Genomic DNA, 18,367 nt, shown 5'->3' with positions numbered 1-18,367 from the left:
CTTTGATTAAAACATGTATATTCTTTTCTTTTCAATAAATATCCAAGAAACATTCCTTCATCACTTCTAAAATCAAAATTTCCAATGTCATCATCTCTCTTAATATAGCATTTACTTCCAAGTATTCTAAAGTAATTCACAATTGCTGCATCTCCAAACCAAAGTTCATAGGGGTTCTTACTAGTGCCTTTCCTAATCTTCACTTTGTTCATAGTATATACTATTATATTCACTGATTCTCTCCAAAAAATATGTGATACATCATTTCTCTTGTTGCCTTAGTTACTAATCAATTTCTCCTTTTTTCTATCCCATTCTTCCTAGGTGTCTTAGGGGCTAAAATTTGTCTCTTTATACCATTGTCTTCACAAAAACTATTAAACTCATTTGAAACAAATTATCCTTCTCTATCAGATCTTAAGCATCTAATCTTCAAACTGGATTCATTCTCAACTCTACTATTAAAGATCTTGAATTTCTCAAAAGCTTTATATTTTTCTCTATGAAATATAACCCATATCATGCTAGTGAAATTGTCAACAAGAATCATAAAATACCTTTCACCATAGAATTCTCTAGTCTTTGTAGGACCACTTAAATCTATGTGCACAATATCCAATTTTACTAAAGTAGTATACTTTTTTCTCCAAAAAGAACTTTTCTTATGTTTTTCCATCACATATTCTTTACAATCATGATAGTAGGTTTCACAAAATCTCTTATGATGCAACCAACTATAATCCACCTTAGCAACTAAACATTTCATTTTTGTAGGGTTCAACTGAAACACATTAAATCTTTTTCTTGTACCTATACCAATCAATTTTCCATTCTTATCCTTGATAATATAAGTCTTATTTATAAACATCATCAGTGTTAGTATTTTCATCAAGTGTAATAGATCCTTTCCCTTTTATGTCACATGTTTCATTATGTCCAACTCTAACTACTCCACCATCATAGCTATTGAATTCCACAAATTTGTTCACAACTCTTGTCATATGATGAGAACACACATTATCTATAATCTAATCAAATTTTTCATTTTAAACTTGTGATACTAATTATTTTTCTTCTTTATTTTTATTTTTATTTTATTTCATCTTTTTCAGGGCTCACTTCTTTAATAATAACAAATCCAATTTCATCATCTTCCTCATTATCACTACCATTAAGAAAGTCTACCATTTTTAAATAAAATTCACCATCCTCATTAAAATTAAATAAATCCTTAGGTACTCTTATTTTGTAAGGATTTTTCTTGAACTTCTTTTCTCTTTTAGGACATTTAGAGGAATAATGAACAAATTCTTTATATGTCCAACAAACAAGTATTTTGTTACCTTTATGTTCTCTCTTCATAAGTGGGAAAAGTCCTTCTTTAATATTCTTGTCTTCTTCATCTCTTGTTTGGTTGCTACTAGTATAATCTCCATTGATACTAGCATGTCTTGTCAACATAGGTCTATCTCTTAGTGTATTGAAACTAGTCTTCACTCTAGGAAATTCTCCACTTTGTTTCATCCACATCTCACATGTCTGCAATCTCATGAGAAGATCATCTCTTATCAAGTTAGTTATTTTGGGGATAACATGTTCAATCATCTACGCTGACTACTTATATGTAGGTGTCAAGGTCCTCAACATTTTCCATACAACTTCATCTTTAAACTTCTCTTCTCCACAAATTTTTATTCCTTTTTTAATCTCTTATATTCTAGAAAAGTATCATTTTATAGTTTCATCTTCCAACATCTTAACATCTTGAAATAAACATATCCAACACTATAGTCTAGCCTTCTTACCATGTTTATCACCTTGAAATGTAACTTGTAAATCATTCCAAATATTATTAGCAAGTCTAAAAGACTTTACCTCTCCATATTCAGTTTTAGGATAAGGTAACAACAATGCTTCTCTAGTAAGCATATTCTGTATGAAGAGGTTTTTCTCTACTTCCTCACTTTCTTCAAGCTTGTCTTCTTCAATCACAATCTTCTTATCTTTTTTAACCAATCAAAATACTAGACCCATGTATAATACACATGTTTTCATCTTTTCTTTCTAGCTATCATAGTTAACTCCATTAAACTTCTAACAATCATTCCTAAAATTCATCATAGACATCCTTAAGAAATTAAGATTATCCTTCAAGGACTTGATGATTTGATACCAATTGTTAAAAAGTAAAGTCCACCAAGAAAATTGAGCAAAGGGGGTGAATTAGTTATGCAATTAAAAAAAATCTTAATGTCTTCTTTTTTAATTTTGAAACATGTGAATAGTAGATGCAAAAAACACATAAAACTAACCATGCACAATAACATAGTAATTTTTAACTAGGGAAACCCTTGATCAGAGGGAAAACCCTTTTAAGGATGGTGTTAGAAAGTAAAGTCCACCAAGATAACTGGGGGTGGGGGCTGAATCAATTATCTGATGAAGACAACTTTTATTAATCTTATTAATTCTCAAACATGTGATCAACATAAACAAAATCCATAAGAAGATAACCATACACAATAACACTAGATATGTTAACTAGGGAAACCCTTGATTAGAGAGAAAACCCCGATGGGGATGGTACCTATAAAATGATGTACTAATATATATGTTCCTTGTAAGAGGATGGACTCTATTAGGAGCCAATAAAATACATTTAATGCATATCTATCCCTATTATGAGACTTTGAATCCCAGTGAGGAGATTCCAACCCTGTTAGGAGTTATGTTAACCCTATTAGGAGTTGTAAAAGGAAGAAGAACCCACTATCCAAAAATCTTCAGGGGCAAGACTACTAAACTCATTGTCCAACTGGCCTCTATATTATTCCTTTTAGAACAATAACAATTGATCAATTGTCCACTAAAATTCTCTACCAAATATAGGCACTATGCTCATTCATTATGCCTCTACTACACCAAATACTTCTCAAATCTCAATACCAAATTTGTAAACTCGCATCACATTAATCCATTTTATAGCTTACTCACATTTAACTCACACTTACAATTTGATTTTGATTTCAAAAGTATCGCATACTTCATTCCACACTTCATCACAAGGAAAATACCTTTCTTTTATACCGAGTCCTTGAAATAATTCATTGAGTTAGCCTTGAGGCTTTTCCCAATTAGAATTACAATAGGACCTCATTAAGATAGACCAATATAGATATATTACATATTTTCATAATTACATAACACTGTTGGCTCATAGTGTTTACAAATACCTCACATGTGCGACCTCAAGCTTTGTGTAGTTACTAACATCATCACCATGATGTCTTCTACCTCTATCTAACTATGCTCAACCAGATTCTATTTCTTTTAGAAGATATAACCTAATTACCAAAAACCACTTCTTAGGAACTCTTTCTATAAACCATCTTCTATGAATCTTGAATAAGTGTCATCGATCTTTGTCATTCTATATGCACTCTTAGCCATAACATTAGGACACTCTATAGGACATGTCCTCAACTTTTCTTGATCTCATCTTTAGTACTCAATTTGTATGGTCCTTATGTTTATTTGTTGTTCTTTTAATCTTTATAGAATCATTAGTATGTTGACATTAATGATAAACATAGTCATGAATGTAATATAAAATCATGTTAATAATCTCTCCAATGCTCTAGCAATGCTAAGATACTCCCCCATAGGAATATCATCAACATTCATGCTAACAATCTCCCCCTTTGGCATTGATGGCAACATAGATGAAAAACATCTAAGTTCCATGAATACCAAATACAACTCTATTTCTATCGTTTCCCCCATCTTTTCAGATTCTCTTCATTAATCAAATCTTAACCTCTCAAGAAGAACCCTTAATTAGTATTTTTACTCCCCTATTGCTATACTTCCCATCAATATTTTCTCCATCTCATGAATAACTCTCCCCCATTCCGAGGAGATACTTCTCTTCCACATTCATAGGAAATGTTTTTCATGTATTCTCTACCACATTGACATCAATGACAAAGACATCATTATGTTAATTTTCCATTGAATATCTTGAATAAGCTCAAGCATCCCATTTAAATACCAATTACCTAGTCTAGATAAATAATAGTGCTCTATACCACTAGAGTGATGCAATCTCTTTATCATCTACTCTAAATTAGGTAGGGGTATTGTTGGAAATATAAGAGGAGTAACTAAGAGGGGAGGGGTGAATTAGTTACTACTAAAATAAATCCCAAATCCCTTAGATGTTAGTATAAAATGCAAAAAGATAATTGTATACTGTTGGAGCTCGATAAACACATAGAATGTTGTAACTTAGTAATAACTAGATTAGCTCGATAAATGATTAACATATAAACTTTTAGATGTTATCTATGATTACCATTACTTTAACTTAGTTGTAAACACATAAAAGAAAATAGCATGAACACATTTGACACCAGGATTTAACATGGAAACCCAATTTGGGAAAAGCCACCAATTGCAACTAGTTACTATTTTTCACTCTTCTGAAGTGAGCCCTATTAGGAGCCAAACCTGTTAAAGGTTAAAAAATACACTGTTAGGTGTGACCCTGTTAGAGGATTTAATCACCCTGATAGGAGTGGCCTTGTTTGAGGTCTTGAGAATAATTAAATGAAATTATCACCTTGTTAGAGGATTTGCAAATAGTTGTTAAGCCAACTCTGTTAGGAGATTTAGATCACTGCTACAATGGTTAGAGAGTAACAATGAGATGACTTGATTTGAATGCAACAAAATTTTTGATTTAAGATCTCTATTCTAGCTTATACTTTATCCTTTATGTTTGAATATAGCTTTGCTACTCCAAAAGGATATTTTTCTTATCCTTCAAATTCATTTCCTCTTCTCATCATCAAATCTTCAATAACATATTCATCACTTACACTTTTACACTTTGAAATCACAACTTGACCTTATAATTATATCTTCCACTTTGTTAAGTTAGCTCAAATACAACTTAGAATAATCAATATTCATCACCTTAGTTGGCTAGAATCAATAGATAAATCAATTAAGCTTAGTACAACAAAATAAGAAAATCCTTTGTTAGTTGATCCAACTCGATAGAAACTAACTCAAAAATAATTTCCTTTATTAACCAACAGAAGCTTGGTTAACACTGCAAACTTGCAAAAATTCTTTGGCAACTGAATAAGCTTAGTTAGCACTAGTTTCATCCAACTTTCCTTCATTACCTAAGTGAGCTTAGTTAACACTCATTTTTTTGTAACTTTTCCTTTGACACTTGAGTGAGCTTGGTAGACATTGCTTCTGAACTAGGCAAACACAAGAATGCTCGGTAGACACTGAGAATTGTCTTCACTACCCAAGTGAGCTCAACATATACTAATTGATAATGATATGACATTTGTGTAACATCAAAGTTAACACACAATTAACCAATTGTATCCAACAATCTCCCTCTTTGGCATTGATGGCAACACAACATGTCATAGCACAATGAAATTTTGGATTTTAAACTTGAGAACTCCCTCTATTAGTATGAACTCTTCCTTTCACTAGATTTTGTCTGCAACAACTGCTACCAAGTGCATTTAGAACTTTCTCCCTCTCTAGTTCCAAACTTTATTCTAATTTCAAAAATTTCTCAGAGATATGATAGTAAACTTCTCCCTCTTTGACAACACATGCCAAAGACAATAATTTTGTAAATACCAATGTACCTTAAGTATTGATTCATTTGCATTATGCCTTTGCCAATTCTGCACCAACTTATTGATCTTCAACAGGTTCTGGTTGATGCATTCACTAAACTTCATTTAGTGAATTTTAGATAGGGGAATGACCCCTAGCTTACCTCTTAGATACATAAATGCATCCTTAGGTAATGGCTTAATGAATATGTGTACAATCTATTCTTTTGTATTCACATATTCTAATCCGACTTCTTTATCTTGCACTAACTCTCTTAAGAAGTGATATTTTATAGCAATATGCTTTGTTTTGGAGTGCATTATTGGATTCTTTCATATATTGATTGCACTAGTGTTATCACAATATATGACAACTGGATCTTTGATCTCTACCTTTATTCCTTCCAATAGTTGTTTGAACCAAACAATGTTAGAACAATTGACTGTTGCTGCTACATATTCTACCTCTACTGTGGATTGAGATGTACAATATTATTTCTTGCTTGTCCAAGATACTAGTCTTTTACCAAGAAAGAATACTCCACCACTAGTGCTTTTTTTGTCATCAAGACGTCCTACCCAATCAACATCAGTAAATACTTTCAAGTCCAAATTGCCTCCAACTTTGTACCATAAACCATAGTCTTCAATACCTTTCAGATATCTCATGATTCTCTTGATTGCCATCATGTGATTTTCTTTAGGATTTTTTGAGAATCTTGCCAATATTCCAACTACTAGAGCAATATCAGGCTTTATGTGTTTTACATACTGTAATTTTCTAATCATTGATCGATATGTGGTCTTATCTACTTTGGAATCATCATTTTTGGAAAGTTATGTCCAGTAGACATAGGTGTTCCAACTAGTCTTGAATCTTCAATTCCAAATTTCTTCAGTATCTCCTTGATATACTTAGATTGAGTGATGTAGATACCATTCTTGTTCTGCTGTATTTGTAATCCAACAAATAATTTTATTTCACCAAACATGGACATCTAAAATTCTTTACTCATTTCTTCTAAGAATGCTTTGCATAAGTAATCATTTCCTGTAAATAGAGTATCATCAATAACTATTTTTGCCAACACAATCTTCTTGTTTGGTCCTTCTTTGATATACAGACTACTATTGTCATTTTTCCTTTGAAAACCAATCTATACCAAGTAATTATGTAGTCTTTCATACCAAGCTCTGGGGGCTTGTTTGAGACCATATAATTCTTTATGTACTCTGGAAACCATGCATTTTTTTCTAGGATCTACAAAACCTTTTGGTTGTTTAATGTAGACTTCCTCATCAAGAATTCCATTCAAGAATGTAGATTTGACATTCATTTGATATATTTTAAATCCTCTATATGCTACATATGCTAGTAAAGTTCTAACACCTTCTAGTCTTGCTACAGGAGCAAAAGTCTCACCATAGTCAATACCTTCTTCTTGAGAATAACCTTTGCACACTAATCTTGCTTTTTTTCTTAATACTTTTCCATCTTCATTCAACTTATTTCTAAACACCCACTTTGTACCAATTACATTTTTATCCTTGGGTCTAGGAACAAGAGTCCAAATTTTGTTCTTTTCTATTTGTTCTATTTCTTCATTCATTGCTTCAATCCAACTTTCAGTTTCTAGAGCATCCTTAACACTTCTAAGTTCAAATTCAGCAAGTAAACATGTACCTTTTAATTTGCATCTTGTCATTGTTCCATTAGATTTCTCTCCAATGATCTAATTAGGTGCATGATGCCTTCTGACATATCTTGCTAACATAGGCTCCTTGGTCTTTGAATGAGTTCCAACATCTTCTTGAATTTTAGTTTCAATCTTGGGTCCTTCTATTTATGACTCGAGTCCATTAGGCTCGGTTTGAACTAGCTTGGTAGCCTCTGATTGTGACTCGAGTTCTTGTAGCTCAAGTTGCACTATTTGCAACTCGGTAACTATTGGAGTTTCTGGTGACTTAGGAGATGAAGCTTCTTTTCTCTTAGATAGATTTGGTAGAGTATTAGGTTCATAGTAAATGGATCTTCTATAATCTTCAGGTTCATTGTTGTTTTCTTCTTCACTCTTTTCTACAAATTCATCAATTCTGACATGTGCTCTTTCTATAATTTTGTGAAAAGACAAATTTAAACATCTATATGCTTTAATTCTATAGGAGTATCCTAGAAATATTCCTTCATCACCTTTTACATCAAATTTTTCTTTTCTAGATTCTTTCAATATATAACATTTGCTGCCAAATATTTTCAAGTAACTTACATTAGGTTTGTAGCCATACCATAGCTGATAAGGTGTTTTGTTTGAATATTTCTTCAACTAAACTCTGTTCAAGGTATGAAGTGCAGTGCTGATCACTTACATCTAGTATTTGAGAGCAACATTCTTTTCAATCATTAATGTTCTTGCATAGTCCATGATAGATCCATTTCTTCTTTCTGCTATACCATTTTGCTATGGTGTACCAGGGGCTGATACTTGTCTTTTGATACCTTTTTTAATGCATAAATTATTGAATTCATGGGAGATGAATTCACCACCTCTATCTAATCTTCATCATTCCAACTTCTTTCCAGTTTCTTTTTCTACTCTTGCCATATACCACTTGAATTTTTGAAAGGCTTCTGATTTATCTTTTAGGTACATTATTGTCATCATTCTAGAGTAGTCATCAATAAAAAGAATGAAATTTTTTTCTCCACTATGATTTTCTATTCCAATAGGTCCACATAAATATGTACAAAAAATTTCCAAGACTTCTTCTGACTGATAGTCTTTGCTCTTGAAGCTTGTCTTTCCCATCTTACTAATTTGGCAATTCTTGCATAGGCCCATGCCAAGTTTCTTCAAACTAGGAATACCTCTTACTCTTCCATGTTTGCTTATCTTAACCAAATTATCAAAATTCACATGACATAGCCTTTTGTGCCATAACAAGCTTTCCTCTACTTGAGCAATAAAACATGAATAATCATTGAGATCAAGGTAAAATAGATTACCTTTTGTTTTCTTTCTAGATCCAACCAGATTTCCTTTCCCATCTAGCAGTTTGGCTTGTCCATTCATGAATTCTACCTTGAATCTAATGTTATTCAATTGTGCCACACTTAGTAGATTATGCTTTAGTCCTCCAACCCAATAAGCATTGCCACATACAAGTTCTGTAGTCAATAAGATACATCCTTTTTCTTTTATGTTACAAGGTTCATTGTTTCTAAATCTTACACGACCACCATTATAATATTATATATGCTCAAATTTTGTTTTGTCACTAGTCATATGATGTGAGCAACCACTGTTAATAATCCATATATCACTTTTGCTAATATGAGAGATAAGTGCCATCTTATCTCCTTCATCATCAGATTCATCTTTCACAACAATATATACCATTTCATCTTCACTATTATTAGAATCTTTAGCTATAAAACAAGATTTCTTACCTTTGTTTTTGAAGCTCTTGTAATTCTTGGAGTCCTTCTTGCCTTTATGCTTGTTACTTTTCTTCTCATGCTTGATTTCCTTATTTGGACACCTAGCAGCAATGTGACCAATTTCTTCACAAGAAAAGTAGATTAGAGGAACTTTACCTTTGTGCTTTCCTCTTCCTTTGGAATACTTGCTTGCAAGCAGGGCTTCAACAACTTCAAGATCACCGTCTAAGATTTCTTTTGATGATCCATCTTCTCCACTTCTTGATTGACTAGACTTTGACTTTTTACCCTTTTCTTTGACTGAGGGTTTAGCTTTAAATGTAGATTCAATATTCTTTGAAGTAGGAACATATTTATCATAATTGTCTAATTCAAAAGCTGTTAATCTTCCAACTAGAGCATCCAAGCCTATTTTATTATTTGAATCACATCTCATTTCTTGAATAGTAGATACGCTAATTATAAAAATAGGAAGAAGAGTTCTGAGAACTTTACTCACAACAGTTTCCTCCTTAATGTCTCCTCCAGATGCTTTGATTGCACTTACATTGGCCTTGATCCTTTCCACATATTTCTCAATGTTTTCATCTTCTCTCATTCTCATTTGATCAAATTATCCTCTAAGGCTTTTTTCTTTGTCTCTTCTTTCACTTTCATCTCCTCCATAGATATCTTTTAGTTTGTTCCACATTTCAAAAGCATTTTTGCAATCTTTTACCTCATCAAATTCAACATAATTGAGAGCAGATGTAATGTCAATCATCATGATATTATGATTCTTAATTTCAACAATGTCTTCAACTAATAATGTTATAGTGGGAGTCTTATATTCAGCATCAAGATACTTGCAACCTAAATCATTAATGGTAGCCAAATGTAATCTCATAAGTCCTTCCCATGCTGCAAAATTGTCTCTGTTTAGTTTAGGAATCTCTCTTTTGTAAGACATCCCGATCTTTAGCTTAGGTCCTTGAAACCTTCTCTACAAGCACCAAAAGCTCTGATACCAATTGTTATAAATATAAGAGGAGTAGCTGAGAGGGGAGGGGTGAATTAGTTACTACTAAAATAAATCTTAGATCCCTTAGATGTTAGTATAAAATGCAAAAAGATAACTTTATACTGCTGAAGCTTAGTAAACACACATAATGTTGTAACTCGATAATAATTGGATTAGCTCGGTAAATAATTAACATATAAACTTTTAGATGTTATCTATGATTAACATTAATTTCATTGATTTGAAAAAACATAAAAGAAAATAGCATGAACATATTTGACACCAGGATTTAATGTGGAAACCCGATTTGGGAAAAACCACCAATTGCAACTAGTTACTATTTTTCACTCTTTTGAAGTGAGCCCTATTAGGATCCAACCCTGTTAGAGGTTACAAAACACATTGCTAGGTGTGACCCTATTAGAGGATTTAATCACCCTATTAGGAGTGGCCTTGTTAGAGGTCTTGAGAACAATTCAATGAAATTGCCACCTTGTTAGAGGATTTGCAAATAGTTGTTAAGCCAACTTTGTTAGGAGATTTAGATCAGTGCTACAATGGTTAGAGAGTAATGATGAGATGATGCAATTTGAATGCAACTAAATTGCTAATTTTAGATCTCCGTTCTAGCTTATACTTGATCCTTCCTAATCGAATATAGCTTTGCTGCTCCATAAGGATATTCTACTTATCCTTCAAATTTGCTTCCTCTTCTCATCATCAAATCTTCAATAACATCATCACTTACACTTTCACACTTTGAAATCACAACTTGACCTTATACTTATATCTTCCACTTTGTCAAGTTGACTCAAATACAACTTAGAATAATCAATATTCATCACCTTAGTTAGCTGGAATTAATAGATAAATTGATTAAGCTTAGTACAAAAAAATAAGAAAATCCTTTGTCAGTCAACCTAGCTTGGTAGAAAATAACTCAGAAACAATTTCCTTTATTAGCCAATAGAAGCTCGCTTAACACTAAAAAAATGTGAAAATCCTTTAGCAACCAAGTGAGCTTGGTTAGCACTGGTTCCATCCAACTTTCTTTCATTACCTAAGTGAGCTCGGTTAACACTTGATTTCTACAACTTTTTTTTGACACCTGAGTGAACTTGGTAGACACTACCTTTTGAACTAAGCAAACACAAGAACACTCGGTAGACACTAAGAACTATCTTCACTACCCAAGTGAGCAATACATACTAACTGATAATGATATGACATTTTTGTAACATCGAAGACAACACATAATTAACCAATTGTATCCAATAGGAATAACCCTAATAATACCTTAGAAATACTCAAATGTATCCTTAGGTAAATGTTTTGTAGATATAGATCTGGAATCTTCTCCTTTGTACTAACATATTCCAGTCTGATCTCTTTCTCTGCAACTTTCTCTCTAAAAACATGATACTTAATAGATATATTCTTTATCTTAGAATGCAATATAGGATTCTTATACATACTTACGATACATATGTTATCACAATGTATAACAATAGGTTCAATAAACTTAACTCCAATATCTTTCAACATCTATTTCATCCACATGATCTGATTGCAATTATTCATAGCTACTATATATTCTACTTTTGTTGTGCTCTATGAGATATAGTCTTGTTTTTTGATTAGCCAAGAAACTAATCTTCCTTTTAAGAAAACTGCTCTACTGCTTGTACTCTTTTTGTCATCCATACTACCTAACTAATGTGCATTAAGGCATGCACATGGAGTAAAGTCATTTGACTTGTCATACCAAAACCCAAAATTAGGTGTACCCTTCAAATATTTGAAAATCCTCTTTACTGGTGCATGATGTGCTTCGTTAGGTTCAACTTGAAATCTTGCAAAAATGCCAACTTTATTATCTATGTCTAGTCTTGTTTGAGTTAAATATTACAAACCTCCAATCATGGATTTGAACTTCTTCTACTCAATTATAGGTGTCTCATCTTTTCTAGATAACTTATGCCCAGTTACCATAGGTATACCAATAGGCTTACAACTCTCTAAACCAAATCCATTTAATAAGTCTTTTAAATACTTAGTTTGAGAGATGAAAATACCTTTAATGTATTGCATAATCTATGAACCCAAGAAGTACTTCATCTCACCAATCATTCTCATCTCAAATTCCTTCTTCATTTCATTAGAAAATGCTTTACTTGCTTCATCATTTCCTCGAAAGATTATATCATCCAAAAATGCTTCAATAATTAGTAAAACATTTTGAATTACATTCAAATACAAGTTACTATCTATAGTACCTTTTGCAAATCACAATTTTTCCAAATATTTATCCAACCTCACATACCAAGCTCTAGGTCCTTTTTTCAAACCATACAATGATTTCTTCAACTTGAAGACCATATCTCCTTCTTTTGTCAAAGGAAAACCTTTAGGCTACTCAATATAAACTTCTTCTTCAAGTTCTCCATTTAGAAATGCTAACTTCACATCCATCTGATACACTTTGAATTTCTTATTAGCCGCATAAGCCAAAAACATTCTTACTACTTTAATTCTTGAAATAGGTGCTAATGGCTCCTCATAATCTATACCTTCTTGCTGTGAATATCCTTTTCATACCAATTTTTCTTTATTTCTCACAACCTCACCTTGTTCATTCATTTTATTTCTAAAAACCCATTTAGTTCCTATAATGTTCTTGTCCTTAGGTCTAGGAACTAATTCCCATGTATCATTCTTCTAAATCTGATCTAAATCCTCTCTCATAGCTTAAATCAAAAAAATCATCTTTTCTAGCTTCATCTATACTTTTAGGCTAAACTTGAGAAATCAAACATAATTATTTATGTGCTCTTTTCTTTTGAAAAATCCTCTATCTTTGCTTCCAATAATCTGACTAGCAAGTTGATTCTTTGTCAAATTATTATTTGGTATCACTATCTCAACTTTAACTTTTGGTCTAGGTTCAAATCTTGGTTCCTCTCTTTATTCCACAACATGGATCTTATTCTGTAAATCATTGTTAATTTCGTAAAATAATTCAATATTTTCTTGGTTAGCCTTTAGATTAGCTTCTTCATCAAAATTAGAATCAAGTATTCTTTCTTGAACTCCAAAATTCTCATCTACTTTTACATTTGTGCTTTCAATAATAGTCTTAGTCCTTTGATTAAAACATCTATAATCTTTGCTTTTTAATGAATAATCAAGGAACATACTGTCATCACTTCTTTAATCAAACCTATCAATATCATCATCTCTCTTGATGTAACATTTTCTTCCAAAAATTCTAAAATAATTCACTAATAGTGCATGTCCAGGCCATAATTCAATAAGGAGTCTTGTTTGTACCTTTTTTGAAATGTACCCTATTCATTATATACAGTGTTGTTCTAACTACTACTCTCCAGAGTGTCTTTGATACATAATTTTCAAACATCATAGATCTTGTTGCTTCTATTATAGACTTATTTCTTCTCTTAGCTATATCATTATGCTTGGGTGTTTTAGGGGCTGAAAGTTGTCTCATAATGCCATTCACTTCACAAAAAATATTAAACTCATTCAAGATAAAATCTCCACCTCTATCAAATCTTATATACTCAATCTTTAATCTAGATTCATTTTCAACTCTATTATTAAACATCTTAAACTTCTTAAATGCTTTAGACTTTTCCTTACAAAATGCTACCCACATTATCCTAGTAAAACCATCAAAAAAAATCATAAAGTACCTTTCACCGTAGAATCCTCTTGTCTTTGTAGGACCAAAAAAATGAATGTGAACAGTCTCCAACTTTGCTATTATAGTAAAACATCTTGCTAGGAAAAGAGCTTGATTCTATTTTACCATAACACATTCCTTGCATACAACATTAGTAGGCTTCATGATTTTAGGGAAATCTTGAACAAAAAGTGTATTTCTCACTTTCACAATATTATAAAAAATATGACAAAAACTTTTATGCCACAACTAGCTATTATTAGCTTTAGAAACCAAGCATGCCATCTCTATAGGATTCAGTTAAAGAAACATTACATCTTGATCTTGTGCTAGTACCAAGATCATCTTACCATTCTTATCCTTGATGATACATGTCTTCTTTGTGAATTTTAATTGATATCCCTTGTCAACCAAGTGTCCAACACTTAGAAGATTATGTTTTATTTCATTACCAAAATAAACATCACATGTGTTAGTTTTATCATCAAGAGTAATAGATCCTATTCCCTTAATATGACAAGCTACATTGTTTGCAACTTGAATAATTCCTCTATCATTACTGTTGAACTCAAAAAATTTAGTCATATGATGTAACAACCACTATCTTTGATCCAATTAGCTTTCTTCTCAACTTGTGACACTAGGGCTCTTTCTTCTCTAACTTATTTTTCACTAATTTATTCTTTTATAGCAACAAATCCTAACTCAACATCACTTTTGCTCAGAATTATTTCATCTAGTTCATCATCAACATTTGCATACAAACATTATCTAGGATATCTAGACTTGAAATCATTTTTGTACTTCTTCACTCTTTTAGGATATTTAGAAGCATAATGACCAAATTCATCACAATTACAATATTTAAAGATTTTCTTACCATCTGGTTCTTTTCTCACAAGCAAGGCAATTCCTTCTTCAATATTTATGTCCTCCTATAATTTTCATCTACTACTGCTAGCATAATCTCCATTGGTGCTTTCACTCCTAGATAGGAAAGTCTGCAGGCTTAGTGTGCTAAAGGCAGTCTCCACTCTAGGAAAATCTCTAGACTATTTTAAACTTATTTGTGTTGCTTCCAATATTCCAAGAAGAGTCTCTCTAGAGAAATTCTCAGTGCCAGATATCACTTTCTCAATCATCTGTGTTATCTTCTTGAATTGTGGTGTTTTTTTTTATAATATTTTATATATGATCTCATCTTCTTCTTTAGTTCCTTCACAATCCTTGATTCCTACAACAAATTCTAACAATTTTCCTATATAACTTCTTATAGATTCATTTTCCATCATTTTAGCTTCTTGAAATAGACATATCTAATTTTGTATTCTAATGCTTTTAGCATATTTATCACCCTCAAAAGTATATTCTAAAGCTTTCCAAATTTCACTAGATAACCTCAAAGATTTTACTTGACTATACTCATTTTTTAGGAAGAGCTGACAAAATTGCTTCTCTAGCAAGCATGTTACACATTCTTCAAGTTTTTTTTCTTCAACTATGGTCTTTCTATTATTATTCATCAAAAAATATCCTATACCCATGCATAATAGATTTGTCTTCATCTTCTCTTTCCAACTGTCATAGTTAACTCCATCAAACTTAGGACTTTTTTTTTTTTTTGAAATGACCCGCCATTGATCTCCTTAAGCTGTTAAGCATTTCCTTCAAGGACTTGATGCTCTAATGCTAATTGTTAGAAATTAAAGTCCACCAAGATATAAAAGGGGGGGGGGGGGGGGGGGGTGGGGGTGAATCAAGTATTTTCTAAGTAAAAATTTTATTGACCTTATTAATTCTCAAGCATGTCATCAACATAAACAACTATTAGAAAGTAAATTCCACCAACATAACTGAGAGTGCAGGGGGGGTGGGGGTGAAGCAATTATCAGATCAATACAAATGTTATTAAACTTTTTAAACCTCAAAAATGTGATCAATATAAATAAAAATCATAAGAAGATACACATACACAATGACACTAGATATGTTAACTAGGGAAACCCTTGACCAGAGGGAAAAAAACTAGTGGGGATGGTACCCAAGAAATGATGTACTAATATATAAGTTCCTTGTAAGAGAATGTACTTTGTTAAGAGCCAATGAAACATAGTTAGTACATATCAGTCCCTGTTAGGAGACTTTGAATCTTTGTGAGGATATTTAAACCCTATTGGGAGTTGTTCCAACCCTGTTAGGAGTTGTAGAAGGCATAAGTACAAGCTGAGATTATGCTAGTAGTAGTCGAGCATCTAAGGAGGAAGAAGATAAGAGGATTGATGAAGGACTCTTCCTACTTATGAAGAGAGAACCTAAAGCTAACAAAATTCTTGTTTGTTAGACAAGTAAAGAACTTGGTCATTATTCCTTTAATGTCCTAAAAGAGTGAAAAACTTGAAGCCTAGAAAGCCCTATAAATCAAGAGTACCCAAGGATTTCTTTTATGTTAATGAGGATGGTAAAATTTATTTCAAGATAATAAATTTATTAGATGATAGTGATGACGAAATAGGATTTATTTCTATTAAGGAAGAAAGCCCTAAAAAATAAATAAAAGAGGTAGTAAAAGAAGAAAAATCACCGATTTCACAAATTGAGAAAAAAATGTTTAATTGGATTATAGATAGTGGTTTTTCTCATCACATGGCTAGAGATACGAATACATTTGTTGAATTCAATAGCTATGATGGAGGTAGCTATGATGGAGGTTACTTAGAGCTTGAAATAATGCAACATGTCACATAAAAGGAAAATGATCTATTATACATTATGGAAAGACTAATACTCAGGATGTTTACTTTGTGTATGTTTTGAAACATAATATTTTGAGTGTTGGATAACTTTTTGATAAGGGAGATTAGTTGTAGTTTACATAGAAGACTTCCATTTTCAAGGATAAATACGGTAAATTGATTGGTATTGGTACAAGGACAAGAGGTAAGGTGTTTCAGTTGAATCCTACTAAAATGACATGTTTAGTTTCTAAAGTGGATGACAATTGGTTATGGAATAAGAGATTTTTTCATATCAAGTTTTATAACATTATGAAGGTTAGTAATACATTTTTAGTTAGAGATTTACCTAAAATCATGAAACCTACTAACATGATGTTCAAAGAGCGTGTGTAGGCAAAGTAGAAAAAAAGTTTATTTCCAAGAAAGAATTTTCTACTTCAATGAAGCTGTAGATTGTACATACAAATCTAAGAGGTCCTACAAGAAAATGAGCCTTTTATGGTGAAACGTATTCCATGTTGATGATTTCACTAAAATGATGTGGGTTGCATCCCTAAGAAATCAATCTGAAGATTTTGAGAAATTCAAGATATTATAGATTAGAGTTAAGAATGATTCTAGATTGAAGATTAAATTCTTAAGATCTAATCAAGGAGGAGAGTTTATTTTAAACGAGTTTAACAAATTTTGAGAGGATAATGGTATAAAGAGGAAACATTTTTACCCTAAGATATTGTAGCACAATGGGATAATAGATAGAATGAATAGATTAGTGACAAAAGCAACTAGAGAAATTATGTTTGAAGATAATGTGGCACATATATTTTGGAGAGAGGTAGTGAACACTATGTTAGTGCCTCTTTGAGTGCCTTTGTTTACAAAATGATTTTTGAGTTTTGAATTTAAATGGTCTTATTTTTATCATCTAGGGTTGGAAGATTAGAATAAACCCTAGGCATGATAATATATTTCAAACCTCTCTTATTATTTTAATCGTTTGTTAAGGTTGTTACTTTACCTAGTCTTTAATTTTTAAAGCATGGGGTTATCTTCTTTTAAATCCTTGGTTTTATTTTACCCATAGTTACATCCCAATTTGTCTATGTGTTTGTTAATTGTGTTTGGTTAACCCAAGGGATGAGCTATTTTACAACCTTTAGATTCATCCTAGATCTATGGTTCTCACTTCATTGCTATGCAAAGGTGTAGTTTCTTTATTTTCTATGACAAAGCGAGCTTGTGACACATGTCTAGTGGGACCAGAGAAATGTAACAACCTTAACAATTAATCCATGCCCTTAGATGTCGATCAAATTAATGCTTGTCACTTTTTTGTTATGAGAATTTGTGCTTCTTTTAACCATAACAATATAGCGACATAATGACATATTGGCATGGTGGGCCCATAAACCTATGAGGATGTTGTGTCATCATAGGCCAACTATCACGCCATGGCTGGTTCATAGCTTAGGCCAAGAATTTTTAGGATGACTTCCTAATCATTGATCAAGATGAAGATCCATGGATGTCACATTATCACCATGGAAAAGTACCCAGGCTTTAAACAATGCGAGAATGTGAGAAATTGTTGTGTGTCTAGTAGGTTCCCAAAAGATAATAAAGTATGCCTTTTCTCAGTTTTTGATCTAAATAAAGATCAATTATGGTTGTATCATCATAATTTAAAGTTTCATGTTAATTAACTAATGCAATAGAGAAACTATTTGACATGTGTCCAATGGGCCCACATAAGTGCATTGTTGTTAGTATTGAGTACCAACCATTGGATGCAGGCCAAATCTATAATAGTTGTATAGTTACCAAAGGAAAGTATATGAT

Source organism: Cupressus sempervirens, chromosome 11 (assembly GCF_028749045.1).
Source record: "Cupressus sempervirens isolate cs-2001-9-10 chromosome 11, ASM2874904v1, whole genome shotgun sequence".
Classification (NCBI taxonomy): Eukaryota; Viridiplantae; Streptophyta; class Pinopsida; order Cupressales; family Cupressaceae; genus Cupressus; species Cupressus sempervirens.
Note: the sequence above shows the minus strand (reverse complement) of the source record.